This window comes from Oncorhynchus masou, chromosome 10 (genome assembly GCF_036934945.1).
Source record: "Oncorhynchus masou masou isolate Uvic2021 chromosome 10, UVic_Omas_1.1, whole genome shotgun sequence".
Lineage (NCBI taxonomy): Eukaryota > Metazoa > Chordata > Actinopteri > Salmoniformes > Salmonidae > Oncorhynchus > Oncorhynchus masou.
Window position 1 is genome coordinate 49725672 of NC_088221.1, and position 17683 is coordinate 49743354.

Sequence of the window (17683 nt, forward strand, 5' to 3'; positions counted from 1 at the left end):
CGTCGGATTGGGAAGAACAAAAGACAAGAAATCTCAAACCAAGTGATGAACCCGATTTATCACAACAGTTTAAATTAAAAACAGTATTGATTTTCCATTTTCTATCCATATTCGAACCATTATTTACAAGGCATATGATAGGAGGGGGACATTACACTGCCGTTATCCAGGAGAGAGTGAAGCTTGAGCGGTGAGACGTTGTTCTAGTGTTTCCCGATGGCTTGGTGTTCGTGGGCAGTGCTCTCTCTCTGCCAAGCCGTGGTCCTGGTGCCTCTGTAGCATTTGGGGCGGGCAGGGACTGTGTTGACGGTTGAGGACGATGACTGTCTTGGAGGCTGCTAGTTGACACAGAGGAGAGGATTCAACGGAATCTGACTGGGCATATATCTTGTACATGCTGGGTCGTTACGGAGGTGAGTGAAGCAGGTGCAGCTTTCTTTGTTCTTCATCAATAACAGCCGTAGGTTGATTTGGACAGGGTGTTCAAGGCTTTTTCTAAAGAATGCTTGTTTGCCAGACGTGGAGACAACACACAGAAAATCACGATATTATAGAAATACCTGGGTTTGTGTTACATTGTAACGAGCCCCGTTTTTGATCTTTTGTTTCAATAATGTTATGGTTGCCTATATATACCACATATTGCTTTGTTTCCATATTCATTGTTGTAATATCCCCACCAAACACAATTATCACTTAGTTTTTATTTATTTACTTAGTTTTTAATTGGATATTAGGGCGTATAATTTCGCGCCACAGCATGTAAACAAAATAAAGGAATCGATTGACGGCGTGCCCACTAACCTGCCCGCGCACTCCATCATTTGCCGGAAAGTCCCCTGTGCAATCGGACACTGTGTTGACAATCCAGCACATTGTACTGACCTAATGTAATTAGTACATCCAGCACAAACATAGCAGATGGCTTTTTAAAATCGTTTAAAACAGTTTGCTTGCATCCTAGTCTCTATAGAAGACACCATTAGGTAGGCCTATGATTTCAGCATACCTTGGTTGTTTATATATTTCAGTCTCCCTGTCTCTCTCTCTGTCTCTGTCTCTCTCTCTCTCTCGCTCTGTCTCTCTCTTTCTCTCTCTCTCTGTGATACAGTGTGATGTTGGTTATGATTAGGCTCATTAGGTGTCACCATCTGGATGAGGTTGGGTCTGTTTAGGTCACGTTAAAGGCACAATCTTGGATAACAACAGTCATGCCATCCTGAAACTTGCTTGGATTAACAGCTGAGGGATGTAACCACTCAAATTCACAGGCAAAGCTATTGATATCAAACGCCCCTCGAGATTGACCCTGAGAGCATTGTGTATACGAATCTGTTGTCAAGGGGGGCATGTTTTACACCGCTGTGCTTGGCAGTGTTTTGGGCTGCGGTTATTACAGACAGCAACATATAAGCAATGTGTTGTGAAAGGGCTCTTAAAACCATTTACATTTTTAAATATTCTATCGTTTGAGGATTTCTAAATGCCCTCTGTATGCTGAAGGCGGAACAAGTGCATTTGAATCAATACATCAATACATTAGACAGGCTCAGCTTTAGGGATAGTGAGTGATGGATGAAGGAATGAATTGGGAATGTAAAATGGACGCTGCATGTAGGAGAGTGAAATGAACAGAGCTTAATGGTGTGAAATGGGGGAATTGTGTTTTTTTTGCTGTGAAGATAGTTACGTAATAATGGGAGGATAGAGAGAACCCAAGCAGCATCAGCATCAACAGCACGTCTCCTCAGGGGGTTCACAGTCTAATTGAGTTATGCAGCAACAGGTCAACTGTTTTCTTAGCTAATGCATTATCATAGATGAGAGAGTGGGGAGGGGAGGTGGGAGGGAGGGAGAGAGAAAGGTGAAGGTGGAGACGTGAGCAGGGAAAAGTGTTGAGAAATAGAGGGGGTGAGAGAGAAGGGGGTGAGAGAGAATGGTGGGGGAGAGAGAGAGAGAGGTGGGACTTGGAGAGAGAGAATGAGTGAGTGAGAGAGAGGTGGGACTCGGAGAGAGAGAGAGTGGAATTGAGCAAGAGATAGGTCGGACTCGGAGACAGAGAGAAAGAGTGAGCGAGAGAGAGGTGGGACTTGGAGAGAGATAGAGAGTGGGAGTGAGCAAGAGAGAGGTGGGACTTGGAGTGAGAGTGGAAGTGAGCGAGAGAGAGGTGGGACTTGGAGAGAGAGTGAGTGAGTGAGCGAGAGAGAGGTGGGACTCAGAGAGAGAGAGAGAGAGAGAGTGGGAGTGAGCGAGAGAGAGGTGGGACTCGGAGAGAGAGAGAGAGAGAGAGAGAGAGTGTGAAAGACAGAGAGAGGGGGCGCATGGAGAGAGTGGTGGAACTATTAGAGAGAGGTAGAGAGGGATAGAAGGATAGAAGGAGAGAGAGAGTTGATTCTAATCCTATTAATCCACTTCACTGCTGTCTTTCCTACTAGCCACAGCTATATACTGTACCTGGCAGCTTGCAGAGCCTCTTTATGCAGGGAGCTGAGGTCTGCAGACCCAACAGCTCTGTATGACTGAGGATGTGGTGGTTTTATAGACAATATAATGTTTATTTGATTTCATTTGTTTATTTTACAATCGCAACCGCTGCTCATTCTGTTGTTGTTTTTTACACTGAAACAAAAGATATGAACGAAACATATAAAGTGTTGGTCCATGTTTCATGAGCTGAAATTAAATATCCCAGAAATGTTCCATACCTTCAAAAAGCTTATTTCTGATTTGAACCTTTTTTTTTACATCCCTGTTAGTGAGCATTTCTTCTTTGCCAAGATAATCCATCTACCTGACAGGTGTGGCATATGAAGAAGCTGATTAAACAGCATGATCATTACACAGGTTCACCCTGTGCTGGGGACAATAATAGGCCACTCTAAAATGTGCAGTTTTGTGACACAACACAATGCCACAGATGTCTCAAGTTTTGAGGGAGCGTACAATTGGCACGCTGACTGCAGGAATGTCCACCAGAGCTGTTGCCAGAGAATTGGATGTTTAATTTCTTTGCCATAAGCCGCCTCCAACGTCATTTTTGAAAATTTGGCCTCACAACCGCAGACCACGTGTTGCATGGCTACCTCCTCCAATGATACCGGATGCTCTCGAAGGTGCAGCTGTAGAACTTTTTGAGGATCTGGGGACCCATCTGGTTACCGGCTTCTTCACCTGCAGGAACGTCTGAGACCAGTCACCAGCTGAGAAACCAGTGCGAAGGAGATCTGCTGCATGAGACAAATGGCGGTCACATCAGATACTGACTGGTTTTCTGATCCATGGCCCTTTTTTAAACATTTTATAAGGCAGTCTGTGACTTTTATTTTTATAAGGCAGTCTGTGACTTTTATTTTTATAAGGCAGTCTGTGACGAATACATTTACATTTACATTTAAGTCATTTAGCAGACGCTCTTATCCCATTCATGTGAAATTCATAGATTAGGTTCTAATGAATGTATTTGAATATATTTCCTTTAATATGAACTATAACTCAGTAAAATCCTTGAAATTATTCCTTGTAGCGTTTATATTTTTGTTCAGTGTATTATGATTTCATGTAACCTGTTGTGTATATGTTACCCCTTGGTGTCCAGTTCGTCAGCAACATAGATCGGGACAGGTTTAGGGAAAGGGGGATACCTAAGTCCGTTGTACAACTGACTGCCTTCTACTGAAATGTGTCTTCCGCGTTTAACCCAACCACTCTGAATCAGAGAAGTGCGGGGGGGCTGCCTTAAATCATTTTCAGGCACCCGGGAAACAGTGGGTTAACTTCCTTGCTCGGCGGCAGAACGACAGCTTTTTACCTTGTTATCTCGGGAATTCGATCCAGAAACCTTTTGGTTACTGGTCCAATGCTCTAACCACTAGTTGTTATTTGAGGAAGAACTCTCACTTCGTCCGAGAGGAAAGGCTTTCCGTTATTGGTCCTCTATGTGGCAGGGTTCCTCCCAGAGGAAAGGCAGGTCCCTTAAAAAACAATAGCTCAGGGCCTTTTCACACCATGACCGTTATAGCTTCTAGAATAGTCTACAGCAGGGGTGTCCAACTCATTCCATGGAGTGCCTAGTGTCTGCTGATTTTTGTTTTTAAGACCTAGACAACCAGGTGAAGGGAATTCCTTACTAATTAGTGACTTTAATTAGATCAAGGACAATGGAGTAGTGAAAACCCGCAGACACTTGGCTCTCTGTGAAATTAGTTTGAAACCTGTAGTCTAGAGAAATGTGTGGGTAATGGGTATAGTCATGCTGTATGCATGCTAGCCTGGCTGCAGGTCTGGGGACGGAGAAGGACTAGCCTGGTCCCAGATCTTTTTGTCCGTGGTCATTGTCACACAGCTCTGGTCAAAAGTAGTGCTCTATGTAGTCAAGAAAGGTGCCATATGAGACAGTCATTGACTGTAGTATCTTGACGTCCTGGTCTGGTTCCGGACCTGGTCTGTCCCTGGGCTTGTTCTGGTCCTGATCTGGTCCTGGTCTGGTCCATGGTCTGGTCCTGGTCTGGTCCTGGTCTGGTCCATGGTCTGGTCCTGATCTGTTCCTGGTCAGGTGCCATGGTCTGGTCCTGGTCTGGTCCTGGTCTGGTCCTGGACTGGTCCTTGGCCTGGTCCTGATCTGTTCCTGGTCAGGTGCCTTGGCCTGTTCCTGATCTGGCCCTGGTCTGGTCCATGGTCTGGTCCTGGTCTGTCCCTGGGCCTGGTCTGGTCCTGATCTGGTCCTTGGTCTGGTCCTGATCTGGTCCTGGTCAGGTGTATTGGTCTGGTCCTGGTCTGGCCCAGGCTAAACAGTGAGCTGTCCAGTAATCCTCTTTATGTTTCTGTCACCTCCTCAGCACTAACCTGGGATTTACAGGGATCAACTGGAGAGATAGATGGATACCTGTGTCCTGCTGCTCCACAGTGGGCTAGAGATAACATAGTGAGACTGTCTCTATGGTTAACACAGTGGACTAGGGATATCATAGGGATAATGTCTGCATGGTTAACACAGTGGGATGGCTAACACAACCCTGTATATACACTACATGGCCAAAAGTATGCTTGTTGAACATCTCATTCCAAAATCATCGGCATTAATATGAAATTGCCCACCCCCCCTTTGCTGCTATAACAGCCTCCACTCTTCTGGGAAGGCTTTCCACTAGATATTGAAGCATTGCTGCATGGATCTCTCTTTGTGCACGGGGGCATTGTCATGCTGAAACAGGAAAGGGCCTTCCTCAAACTGTTGCTACAAAGTTTGAAGCACAGAATCATCTAGAATGTCATTGTTATGCTGTAGATTAATTATTTGCCTTCACTAGAATTAAGGGGCCTAGACCTAACCATGAAAAACAGCTCCAAACCATTTTTCCTCATCCGCCAATATTTGCCGTTGGCACTATGCCAAACCCAGATTCGTCCGTCGGACTGCCTGATGGTGGTGTGTGATTCATCCCTCCAGAGAACGCGTTTCCACTGCTCCAGAGTCCAATGGCGGAGAGCATTACATGACGCTCCCAATGAACAGTTCTTGTTGCTGACGTTGCTTCCAGAGGCAGTTTAGAACTTGGTAGAGCGGTTTGCAAACGAGGACAGAACAATTTTACTACTGCTACTTGCTTCAGCACATGGTGATCCCATTCTGTTAGCTTGTGTGGCCACTTCGCGGCTGGGCTGTTGTTGCTCCTAGATGTTTCCAATTTACAGTACCAGCACATACAGGTGACCGGGCAGCTCCAGCAGGGCAGAAATATGACAAACTGACTTGTTGGAAAGGTGGCATCCTAAGATGGTGCCACGTTGAAAGTCACTGAGCTCTTCAGTACGGGCCATTCCACAGCCAATGTTTGTCTATGGAGATTGCATGGCTTTGTGCTCAATTCTATACACCTGTCAGCAACGGGTGTGGCTGAAAAAGCAGTGAAAACAGGTTTTTATACATCTTTGCAAATGTATTAAAAATAAAAAACAGAAATACCTTATTTACATTAGTATTCAGACCCTTTGCTATGAGACTTGAAATTGAGCTCAGATGCATTCTGTTTCCATTGATCATTCTTAAGATGTTTCTACATCTTGATTGGAGTCCACCTGTGGTAAATTCAATTGATTGGACATGGTTTGGAAAAGCACACATCTGTCTATATAAGGTCCCACAGTTGACAGTGCATGACAGAGCAAAAACCAAGCCATGAGGTCAAATACATTTTCCGTAGAGCTCCGAGACAGGATTGTGTCGATGCACAGATCTGGGGAAGGGTACCAAAACATTTCTGCAGCGTTGAAGGTCCCCAAGAACACAGTGGCTTCCATCATTCTTAAATGGAAGAAGTTTTGAATCCCCAAGACTCTTCCTAGAGCTGTCCCTCCGGCCAAACTGAGCAATCGGGGGAGAAGGGCCTTGGGCAGGGAGGTGACCAAGACCCCACTGGTCACTCTGACAGAGCTCCAGAGTTCCTCTGTGGAGATGGGAGAACCTTCCAGAAGGACAACCATCTCTGCAGCACTTCACCAATCAGGCCTTTATGGTAGAGTGGTCAGATGGAAGCCACTCTTCAGTAAAAGGCACATGACAGACCGCTAGGAGTTAAAGGACTCTAAAGGACTCTCTGGTCTGATGAAACCAAGATTGAATACTCGGACCCTAAGCACACAGCTATGACAACGCAGGAGTGGCTTCGGGACAAGTCTCTGAATGTCCTTGAGGGGCCCAGTCACAGCCTGGTCTTGAACCCATTCGAACATCTCTGGAGAGACCTGAAAATAGCTGTGCAGCGACGCTCCTCATCCAACCTGACAGAGCTTGAGAGGATCTGCAGAGAAGAATTGGAGAAACTCCCCAAATACAGGTGTGCCAAGCTGGTAGTGTATGTATCTCTTTGGTGATTTAACTGTGTAACATCTCTAGATGTTCTGTATCTCTATTTGTTTAACAAGCCTGTCCTGTATCAGACAGTCCCCTGGACAGTAGAAAGATAGTGCCCAAGCTGTACAGCAGCTGCTTTGGAAGTGTTGATAACGTTCAATGCTATGTTCATAATAAATAAGGACAACAAGCTTTAATATTTAAAGACAGTACAAATACCAATGGAAATCATCACTCTCAAGGTAAAGTATTCAAATTCGAATGAAGAGCAGTGAAGCACAGTATTAGTAAACCCAATGCCCCTTTCCTGATTGAAGGAGAATGTGTCCCGTATCTCTCCAATGCACATCCTTCTCTCTCACACACCCTGCTGCTCTCATTACAAAGGGAGTCTGGCCAAATGTCCATTCTGCCTGCCTGTATGGTGGCTGTTGCGGAAGCTAGGCTTGCATCACAAATGGCACCCTAATCCCTGTATAGTGCACTACTTTGGACCAGAGCCATATAGGCCTTATTCCCTATATAGTACACTACTTCGGACCAGAGCCATATGGGCGCCATTTGGGACACAGCCTGAGGCTGAATTGTCACGCTGCCCAGAACCTGTGAATATGCTGCCTGTCTATCGCTGGATCTGGGACTCAACCCCAAGGAGCAGGGCAGCTGGGAGAGACCTAATATCAGGATCTGGGACTCAACCCCAAGGAGCAGGGCAGCTGGGAGAGACCTAATATCAGGATCTGGGACTCAACCCCAAGGAGCAGGGCAGCTGGGAGAGACCTAATATCAGGATCTGGGACTCAACCCCAAGGAGCAGGGCAGCTGGGAGAGACCTAATATCAGGATCTGGGACTCAACCCCAAGGAGCAGGGCAGCTGGGAGAGACCTAATATCAGGATCTGGGACACAACCCCAAGAAGCAGGGCAGCTGGGAGAGACCTAATATCAGGATCTGGGACTCAACCCCAAGAAGCAGGGCAGCTGGGAGAGACCTAATATCAGGATCTGGGACTCAACCCCAAGAAGCAGGGCAGCTGGGAGAGACCTAATATCAGGATCTGGGACTCAACCCCAAGGAGCAGGGCAGCTGGGAGAGACCTAATATCAGGATCTGGGACTCAACCCCAAGGAGCAGGGCAGCTGGGAGAGACCTAATATCAGGATCTGGGACTCAACCCCAAGGAGCAGGGCAGCTGGGAGAGACCTAATATCAGGATCTGGGACACAACCCCAAGAAGCAGGGCAGCTGGAGAGACCTAATATCAGGATCTGGGACACAACCCCAAGAAGCAGGGCAGCTGGGAGAGACCTAATATCAGGATCTGGGACACAACCCCAAGAAGCAGGGCAGCTGGGAGAGACCTAATATCAGGATCTGGGACACAACCCCAAGAAGCAGGGCAGCTGGGAGAGACCTAATGTCAGGTTCTGGGACTCAACCCCAAGACAGAGGGCACCAGGGACGTACCTAATGTGTAAGGAGGAAGTTTTGCTGGTTGATCTGTCTCTTCTATTGAGAAACATTTGAATAAATATCAGATAGTCCCAGACCAACATTGGGGCTGCAGCCTAAAAGACAAACTTTGATCTGCCAACTAAGGAGCAAATCCTAACTTCCACTTAAATTGAGTTATCACTTAGTTATACAGTACATTGTTGTCAAAGTGAAATTTTAACTTAAAGCTGGAATCCTTAATGGTGAAACTGCCACGTCCGTTTGCGATATTATAACAAGAAATAACGAACACTGTTTTTTTTTATTTAAATTTGACATCATTGCACGTGTGATAGAACAGCAGAACATGTGACTTGTTTCAGGAAACAAGGCTTATGTCACGCATCACCACTTGACCAGAGAGGCATTCGAATTTAATCATTTTTTAAAATCATAATGCGTTTTTTGGCAGAAATACCTTCTGGAACATGTGAACTTTCATGTGCCTTAAATAACAAACTTGTATTCCATCTGTAAATACAAATACAATAGTTATATTATGAGCCTAGTTGGTTTAGCCACAGACAAAAACAGGAACCTTGCCAATAGCCATGATTGGCTGAGATAATGGGTGGGCTGGACATGCCGAGAGATGAGTTCCGATTGGTCTGCCAGGTAGCACGCGTCAGTCTATAACATGAGCGCAGTATGTAGTAGGTTATCCTTTCTAATGCATCTTTTTTGAAAGAACGAAGAAGAAGTAGAAGTGTTGCTAATGCTCTCCACTTTCTGGAGGTCTGAGTTTTGGAGGCAGAGTATGATATCTAAGGAGATGAAGAAAATTCTGGCATTTGATTGCAAATATGTAGACGGAATAGAAAAGAGAACACACAGAAGGCTGTTGTATAAACACCTGTCTCTGGATTACATCTTCAAACTAAGAGCAACCATCATCTGTGACAGACGGAGAAGTGTTCATCCATGTATAAGAGAGTCTAGCTAGATACATTTACAGATATTACACGTTTATACATTTGTCATAAGGTTTTAACATTAGCTCGCTAGCTAATGTTAGCTGGCTGGCTTGCTAGCTAAAGTTATGTGTATGATCTGTGTAGTAATATTATTCATTACTATATTATTCTCAGAGCCATTTGCTTTGCTAGTTCTAGCCTAATGTTAGCTAGCTAAAATTTAACCTGATTGGTTAGCTACCTAAAGCTTAAGAGGGTGTGAACGATGCTGAATGGGTGTAGACAAAGAAGAGCCCTCCAGTAAGTATCAAAACATTCTAAGGACATTTTCTCAAAACTGAGGTTACAAGTTTATTGAAATCCACGTGTATTTGTTACATGCACAGGACACAGGTGTAAACGGTACAGTAGAACTGGGTTTTTCTCCATCTCCTTAACAATCACACTCTAATTCCACTGGTTTCAAAACTCTGTCCTCCAGAAAGTGGAGAGCAACACTTGTGCAATTCTATATATATTTTTAAAAGCCGTGTTAGACAGGATTACCTACCTATTACCTACCTACCTATTAACATACCGATCAGCTGAAATAGACAGAAGCGTGCTCCATGGCAGACCAATCAGAACTCATCTCTCAGCATGTCCAACCCACTCATTACCTCAGCCAATCATGGCTAGCGGAAAGGTTGCTGCCTTTATCTGTGGCTAAACCAGCTCGTCTCGTATTTCAATTGTATTCTTATTTACAGAGGGCCTATAAGTTTGTTATTAAGGCACATGAAAGTGATTTCAAAGAAATGAAGGTCAAATGGCTCTCCGGTGAAGTAGTGACGCGCAACGATAGTTTCCTGAAATGAGTCACATAGAATGATCTTGTAGGGAGTTTATTTTCCTGTAATAATGAAATTATTTGAAATTAAAGTTAAGATGTTGTCAGCTATATAATCGGATCATTATATGATATGATCGTTATTAACTTAGCGTTAGCTAGCTAGCTACGAGCTGGAAACGAACCAAAAACATTGTTTAGAAAGTTGCTTTTAGTTGCCTGGTTTGGCTAGATTGAAATATAAACTCAGCATAAAAAGAAACGTCCTCTTTCTATCAACTGTGTTTATTTTCAGCAAACTTAACATGTGTAAATATTTGTATGAACATAAGAAGATTCAACAAGTGAGATATAAACTGAACAAGTTCTACAGACATGTGACTAACAGACATTGAATAATGTGTCCCTGAACAAAGAAGTAACAGTCAGTATCTGGTGTGGCCACCAGCTGCATCATCTCCTCCTCATGGACTGCACCAGATTTGCCAGTTCTTGCAGTGAGATGTTACCCCACTCTTCCACCATGGCACCTGCAAGTTCCCGGACATCTCTGGGGGGAATGGCCCTAGCCCTCACCCTCTGATCCAACACGTCCCACACATGCTCAATGGGATTGAGATCCGGGCTCTTGGCTGATCATGGCAGAACACTGACATTCCTGTCTTGCAGGAAATCACGCACAGACCAAGCAATATTGCTGATGGAATTGTCATGCTGGAGGGTCATGTCAGGATGAGCCTGCAGGAACGGTAACGCATGAGGGAGGAGGATGTCTTCCCTGTAACGCAGTGTTGAGATTGCCTGCAATGACAACATGCTCAGTCCGATGATGCTGTGACACACCGCCCGAGACCATGACGGACCCTCCACCTCCAAATCGATCCCGCTCCAGAGTACAGGCCTCGGTGTAACTCTCATTCCTTCGACGATAAACGCAAATCCGACCATCACCCCTGGTGAGACAAAACTGCGTCTTGTCAGTGAAGAGCACGTTTTGCCTCTCTCAGCCTATTGCGGACAGTCTGAGCACTGATGGAGGGATTGTGCGTTCCTGGTGTAACTCGGGCAGTTGTTGTTGCCATTCTGTACCTGGTCCGCATGTGGGATGTTCGGATGTACCGATCCTGTGCAGGTGTTGTTACACGTGGTCTGCCACTGCGAGGACGATCAGCTGTCTGTCCTGTCTCCCTGTAGCGCTGTCTTAGGTGTCTCACAGTACAGACATTGCAATTTATTGCCCTTGTCCACATCTGCAGTCCTCATACCTCCTTGCAGCATGCCTAAGGCACGTTCATGCAGATGAGCAGGAACACTGGGCATATTTCTTTTGGTGTTTTTCAGAGTCAGTAGAAAGGCCTACTTAGTGTCCTACGTTTTCATAACTGTGACCTTAATTGCCTACCGTCTGTAAGCTGTTAGTGTCTTAACAACCGTTCCACAGGTGCATGTTCATTAATTGTTTATGGTTCATTGAACACGCATGGGAAACAGTGTTTAAACCCTTTACAATGAAGATCTGTGGAGTTATTTGGATTTTTACGAATTATCTTTAAAAGACAGGGGTCCTGAAAAGGGAAGTATATTGGTGTTAAATCAACTTAAAATTATAAACCTGATATTCAAAGGCATGTGAATCCTTAAAGAGATGGTTAAGAGGGAACGATGCGAAGAGATGGGTGGGGTTAAGAGGGAACGATGCGAAGAGATGGGTGGGGTTAAGAGGGAACGATGCGAAGAGATGGGTGGGGTTAAGAGGGAATGATGCGAAGAGATGGGTGGGGTTAAGAGGGAACGATGCGAAGAGATGGGTGGGGTTAAGAGGGAACGATGCGAAGAGATGGGTGGGGTTAAGAGGGAACGATGCGAAGAGATGGGTGGGGTTAAGAGGGAACGATGCGAAGAGATGGGTGGGGTTAAGAGGGAACGATGCGAAGAGATGGGTGGGGTTAAGAGGGAACGATGCGAAGAGATGGGTGGGGTTAAGAGGGAACGATCCAAAGAGATGGGTGGGGTTAAGAGGGAACGATGCGAAGAGATGGGTGGGGTTAAGAGGGAACGATGCGAAGAGATAGGTGGGGTTAAGAGGGAACGATGCGAAGAGATGGGTGGGGTTAAGAGGGAACGATGCGAAGAGATGGGTGGGGTTAAGAGGGAACGATGCGAAGAGATGGGTGGGGTTAAGAGGGAACGATGCGAAGAGATGGGTGGGGTTAAGAGGGAACGATGCTGAATTGACGTAGACAAAGATGAGCTCTCCAATATTTGTACCAAAAGATTCAAGGACCTTTTTTTTTTACAAGTTCATTTTCAAAGCAGAATTACTTTCCCATTTTTCTTCAACTCTATGTTATACTCTGTTTGTCTCTACAATGTTAAAAACACAATTTCAAATGTTGCTACATAAGACCGAATCGAGCCTCGGTCGGTCACATATCAGTACCGCAAATTGGATGACACTCCTCACCTCCTCTTCATCAATAAAACAAAAAACAAAAATGGACGCTGGATCGGTTTTCTCTACTGCGGATCCATCTTGAAGTGGAAGTATATAACCCATAAGGAAAGAGTGGAGTCAACTCATCCCTATGGTAGCCTGTATATAGCTGTGATCTCTCTCTCTCTCTCTCTCTCTCTCTCTCTCTCTCTCTCTCTCTCTCTCTCTCTCTCTCTTGTATCATATGAACCAAAGATGTGTCACTCAGCTTGTATCATGTTCCTGTCAGTGCTTTGGTCAATCATAATTTAAGGGAAGACATGACTCACAGAAACAAACACACATGATCGTATTAGATGTCTTAATGCCCATTCATTTAGACCTCATCTTCCTATCTGTATTAAAAACCCTGTGAAATGTTCCTGTCTCACTGTCCATGTTGGAGAGCTCTTTCTCTCCCTCTTGGGCCCCATCCTCCTCTCTCTCTATTTCCCTCTGCCCTGTTCCATCCTCCTCCTCTCTCTCTCTGCCCTGTCCCATCTTCTCTCTTTCTCTCTCTCTCTGTCCTGTTCCATCCTCCTCCCATTCTCCTCTCTCTCTCTGCCCCATTCCATCTTCCTCTCTCTCTCTCTCTCTCTCTCCCTGTTCCCTCCTCCTCCCATCTTCCTCTCTCCTTCTGCTTCAGTGAGTGCCAGAGCCTGTTGAGGGCTCGACCAGGGCCAGGAATAGCTTCTCAGTGGAGGCTCTGTCTGTATGGGCTTTGTGTATGTCTCGCTCTCGCGCTCTCTCTCTCACGCTCTCTCTCTCACGCTCTCTCTCTCACGCTCTCTCTCACGCTCTCTCTCTCTCTGTGCGCGCACGCTACCGGGGGAAAACCACTAAACCGTTTTGATTGGGACAAAAAAAAGTACATGGCACTGGGTCAGCCAGCCCTCTCAATGTGCTCTCATCCCGAGAAGAGAGAACGCTCGCAGCAGCTTTAATGCCTCCCTACAAATCATTTTGTCTCATTTGCAGAAAGCTAAATATTTCATTGTGTTGAGTTACATCCTGTTTAATTAACTGTTAAATGGACCACAATTAACACTGTCAACACATTGAACTAATGTTAAGTAACTTTTTCCACAGCCTTTGTTAAAGTGTACTTAACTTTTTGATCAAAGTATTGCCTGAACTTAAAAATTCAGTCAACTTAAAATGTTTAGGAGACCCAAACTTAGCTGGCAACTGGAGAAAACTCAGTCAACTTAAAATTATGTTTTCTCAACTTGTCTCACATGTTCATTCAACTAGAAATTATTATTTGGGAAAATCACAACAACAAAAAACAAGCTGTGAATCTCCTTACACACACTGTGCTTTTGACATACGATGTTTTCAACTTACATATTTCACAACACGTTGACATACATGATTATAATTTTGCAATTTTCCATGTAATATTATTCAACATGTCCTCACCTAGGATTTGTCCTCACCTGGGATTTGTCCTCACCTGGGATTTGTCCTCACCTGGGATTTGATCTCACCTGGGATTTGTCCTCACCTGGGATTTGATCTCACCTGGGATTTGTCCTCACCTGGGATTTGATCTCACCTGATATTTGTCCTCACCTGGGATTTGATCTCACCTGGGATTTGTCCTCACCTGGGATTTGATCTCACCTGGGATTTGATCTCACCTGGGATATGATCTCACCTGATATTTGTCCTCACCTGGGATTTGTCCTCACCTTGGATTTGATCTCACCTGGGATTTGTACTCACAACCTCTTGGTTCACAACATACCCATCTTCCTGCTATGCCTCCATGTCTGCATCAATGACTGATTTCACCTGTATTGCACTTCTCAACTCTGTTAAAAAGAACACTTTAAGAAAAACTATTGTGTATAAATATCATAGTGATTAAGGAGTATCATTTAAACGGAATGATATTCCCCACCAACTTTAGACAACTATACTGAAAACCCCTAAAATTACTGAAATACTGTAGGTCAATCAATAAATCAAATGTATTTATAAAGCCCGGACTAAAGCCCCAAACAGCAAGCAATGCAGGTGTAGAAGCACGGTGTCTAGGAAAAACTCCCTAGAAAGGCCAGAACCTAGGAAGAAACCTAGAGAGGAACCAGGCTATGAGGGGTGGCCAGTCCTCTTCTGGCTGTGCCGGGTAGAGATTATAACAGAACATGGCCAAGATGTTCAAATGTTCATAAATGACCAGCAGGGTCAAATAATAATAATCACAGGCAGAACAGTTGAAACTGGAGCAACAGGACGGCCAGGTGTACTGGGGACAACAAGGAGTCATCATGTCAGGTAGTCCTGAGGCATGGTCCTTGGGCTCAGGTCCTCCGAGAGAGAGAAAGAAAGAGAGAAAGAGAGAATTAGAGAGAGCATACTTAAATTCACACAGGACACCGAATAGGACAGGAGAAGATCTCCAGATATAACAAACTGACCCTAGCCCCCCCACACCTGTTAGTTACCACACCTGTTAGTTAACACACCTGCTAGTTAACACACCTGCTAGTTAACACACCTGTTAGTTACCACACCACATTCAGATAGTGGAGAGGAGTACTAGAGAAAATGACTGGTAATCTACTGAAAAACCACAGCGTGTATTGATTATCTACACACACACACACACACACACACACACACACAGACACACACACACACACACACACACACAGCGAGTATCTCTCAACACCATTTCTTCACGGATGGCTACCTCAGGACACACACACACCCACTCAATCAGTCTCTCACTATCTGAGTGGAGCAGTTTCCCTCCAAGTCACTAGTAAGAGAAACCACATCCTGCTGCAGGGTTTAAAGCTGCATCAGCTCTCTGCAAGATTTGCTGTGTTTAATCACCTCAATTCCTACCAGGAACGGGCAACTTTGATAGGGGGTGAACTCACCATGAGGGTCTGCAGTGGTCTTTATACCAACACGTACAGTCAACTGATTTGTGTCATCAACCTATTTTGTGCAGTGAAACTACTTAACTCTCTTAACTAAATGTTTTATACCAGTAACCTTTATTGAATTAGGCAAGTCAGTTAATATCAACAAATTCTCATTTACAATGACGGCCTACACCGGCCAAGCCAAGGGCAACGCTGTACCAGTTGTGCGTCGCCTTATGTGACTCCCAATCACGCCCAGTTGTGATTTCCTTAAATGCAAAAAAAAAAATGTTTTGCCATTGGGTGTTGAGAAAATGTTGCAGTTTTAAAGTACGTTTTCTGCAATTCTACTCATTTTGCCATTGACTAGAGATAATGTTTTGCAATTTTAAAGCTAATGTCCTGCAATGTTATACATTTTTGCCATGACCTATGCCATGTTAATATTATATCTGAGTGAGACTAACACAGTCAAGGTGGGGCCCCTGGATGTCAGGGCCCCTGGGCACATACCCTGTGTGCCCGGGCGGATATCAGCCATGATTACTACAGATGTAGATAGCTGGCTAGGCTAACTTACCGATCTAACCATTGTTAGCTAACATGAGTGACTGTCATTGACATAACAAGACAGAAGCTGCTGATGCACAACCACACTTATAGAACCCATGTTTATTTAGAACCCAACTTTTATTTTAGAACCTTCTGTCAGGATTTGGCCAGGGTTGTTCCGGGTTTTGGTCACTAGATGCCCCCATTGTGCTTTTTGACCTTATGTTTTTTCCCTTGTTCCCCATTATTATTTGCACCTGTGCCTCGTTTCCCCTGATTGTATTTAAACCCTTAGTTTCCCTCAGTTCTGTGCTCTGTGTTTGTATGTTAGCACCCAGCCCTAGTGTTCTGTGTATTCTTGTCGATTCCGGTGGATGCTCTTGTGGAATTCTGTTTTTGTTTTTGAGTATCTCTTGAGGCTTTTTTGTGCTATTCCTACCACCTTTTGGATTTGCCATTTTGTATTGAAGGACTTCTCCTTTTTTACTTTATTAAATACACCGTCTTAAGTACTGCTGTGTCTGCCTCATCTTCTGGGTTCTGCTGACTATTCGTGGCTCAGTTGGTTAATGACTGTTTCTCACTCCGGAGACCCAGTTTCGTAACCGGGTCCTGACACCTTTGGTGTGTTCTACTATTCTAACTGTCAACAGTAAGTTGAGACCCTGAATGAGGTTTTTTTTTTTTTTGGTTTAAGGGCCCCGGTTTAATTTTATATTGATCCGCAGGCCAACAAAAGAGGGTCATGTGGCCTGCGGTCTGAACAGTTGCTCATCCCTGCTATGACCCCATAACCGTGGACTGTACAGGTGTGTGTGTGTGTGTGTGTGTACCTTGTAACCTTGGTCCTGGAACACTTAGGAATACATCAAATGAAAGTTAACCTCTGGCAGTTCGTTAATATCTAACAAATTACACAACATATACCCAATAAACACAAATCTAAGTATGAATGAATTAAAGAATATTTAAATATGGACGAGCGATGTCAGGCCAGAACGGACTTAAGATCCAGTAGAATAGTAACGAATACAGTATGTACATATGAGATGAGTAATGCCAGATATGTAGACATTAAGTGACATTGGATATGTACAGAGGAATAGAGCAACGTTTGCCCCTAAAAGTATGTCAAGCAAGTATTCAGCATTTTAGCAGACTGCTGATGTTTAGCTTACTGACAGTATGTGTCTGGCCTGCATCATGCAGCAATACACCTGGGATCTTACTGTAATATGTAATGCAGCAATACACCTGGGATGTTACTGTAATATGTAATGCATCAACACACCTGGGATGTTACTGTAATATGTAATGCAGCAATACACCTGGGATGTTACTGTAATATGTAATGCAGCAATACACCTGGGATGTTACTGTAATATGTAATGCAGCAATACACCTGGGATGTTACTGTAATATGTAATGCATCAATACACCTGGGATGTTACTGTAATATGTAATGCATCAATACACCTTGGATGTTACTGTAATATGTAATGCATCAATACACCTGGGATCTTACTGTAATATGTAATGCATCAATACACCTGGGATCTTACTGTAATATGTAATGCATCAATACACCTGGGATCTTACTGTAATATGTAATGCATCAATACACCTGGGATGTTACTGTAATATGTAATGCAGCAATACACCTGGGATCTTACTGTAATATGTAATGC

At 44.4% G+C, this 17683-nt stretch overlaps 1 protein-coding gene across 1 annotated transcript in view; it reads left to right on the forward strand.

Moving 5' to 3' along the window:
* Positions 1-17683, forward strand: part of tmem198a (transmembrane protein 198a) — a 75112-nt gene continuing 57429 nt past the window's right edge. Inside the window, exon 1 of the mRNA XM_064976972.1 lies at positions 1-413. The gene's annotated coding sequence lies outside the window, so the exon portion shown is untranslated. The remainder of the gene's footprint in view (positions 414-17683) is intronic.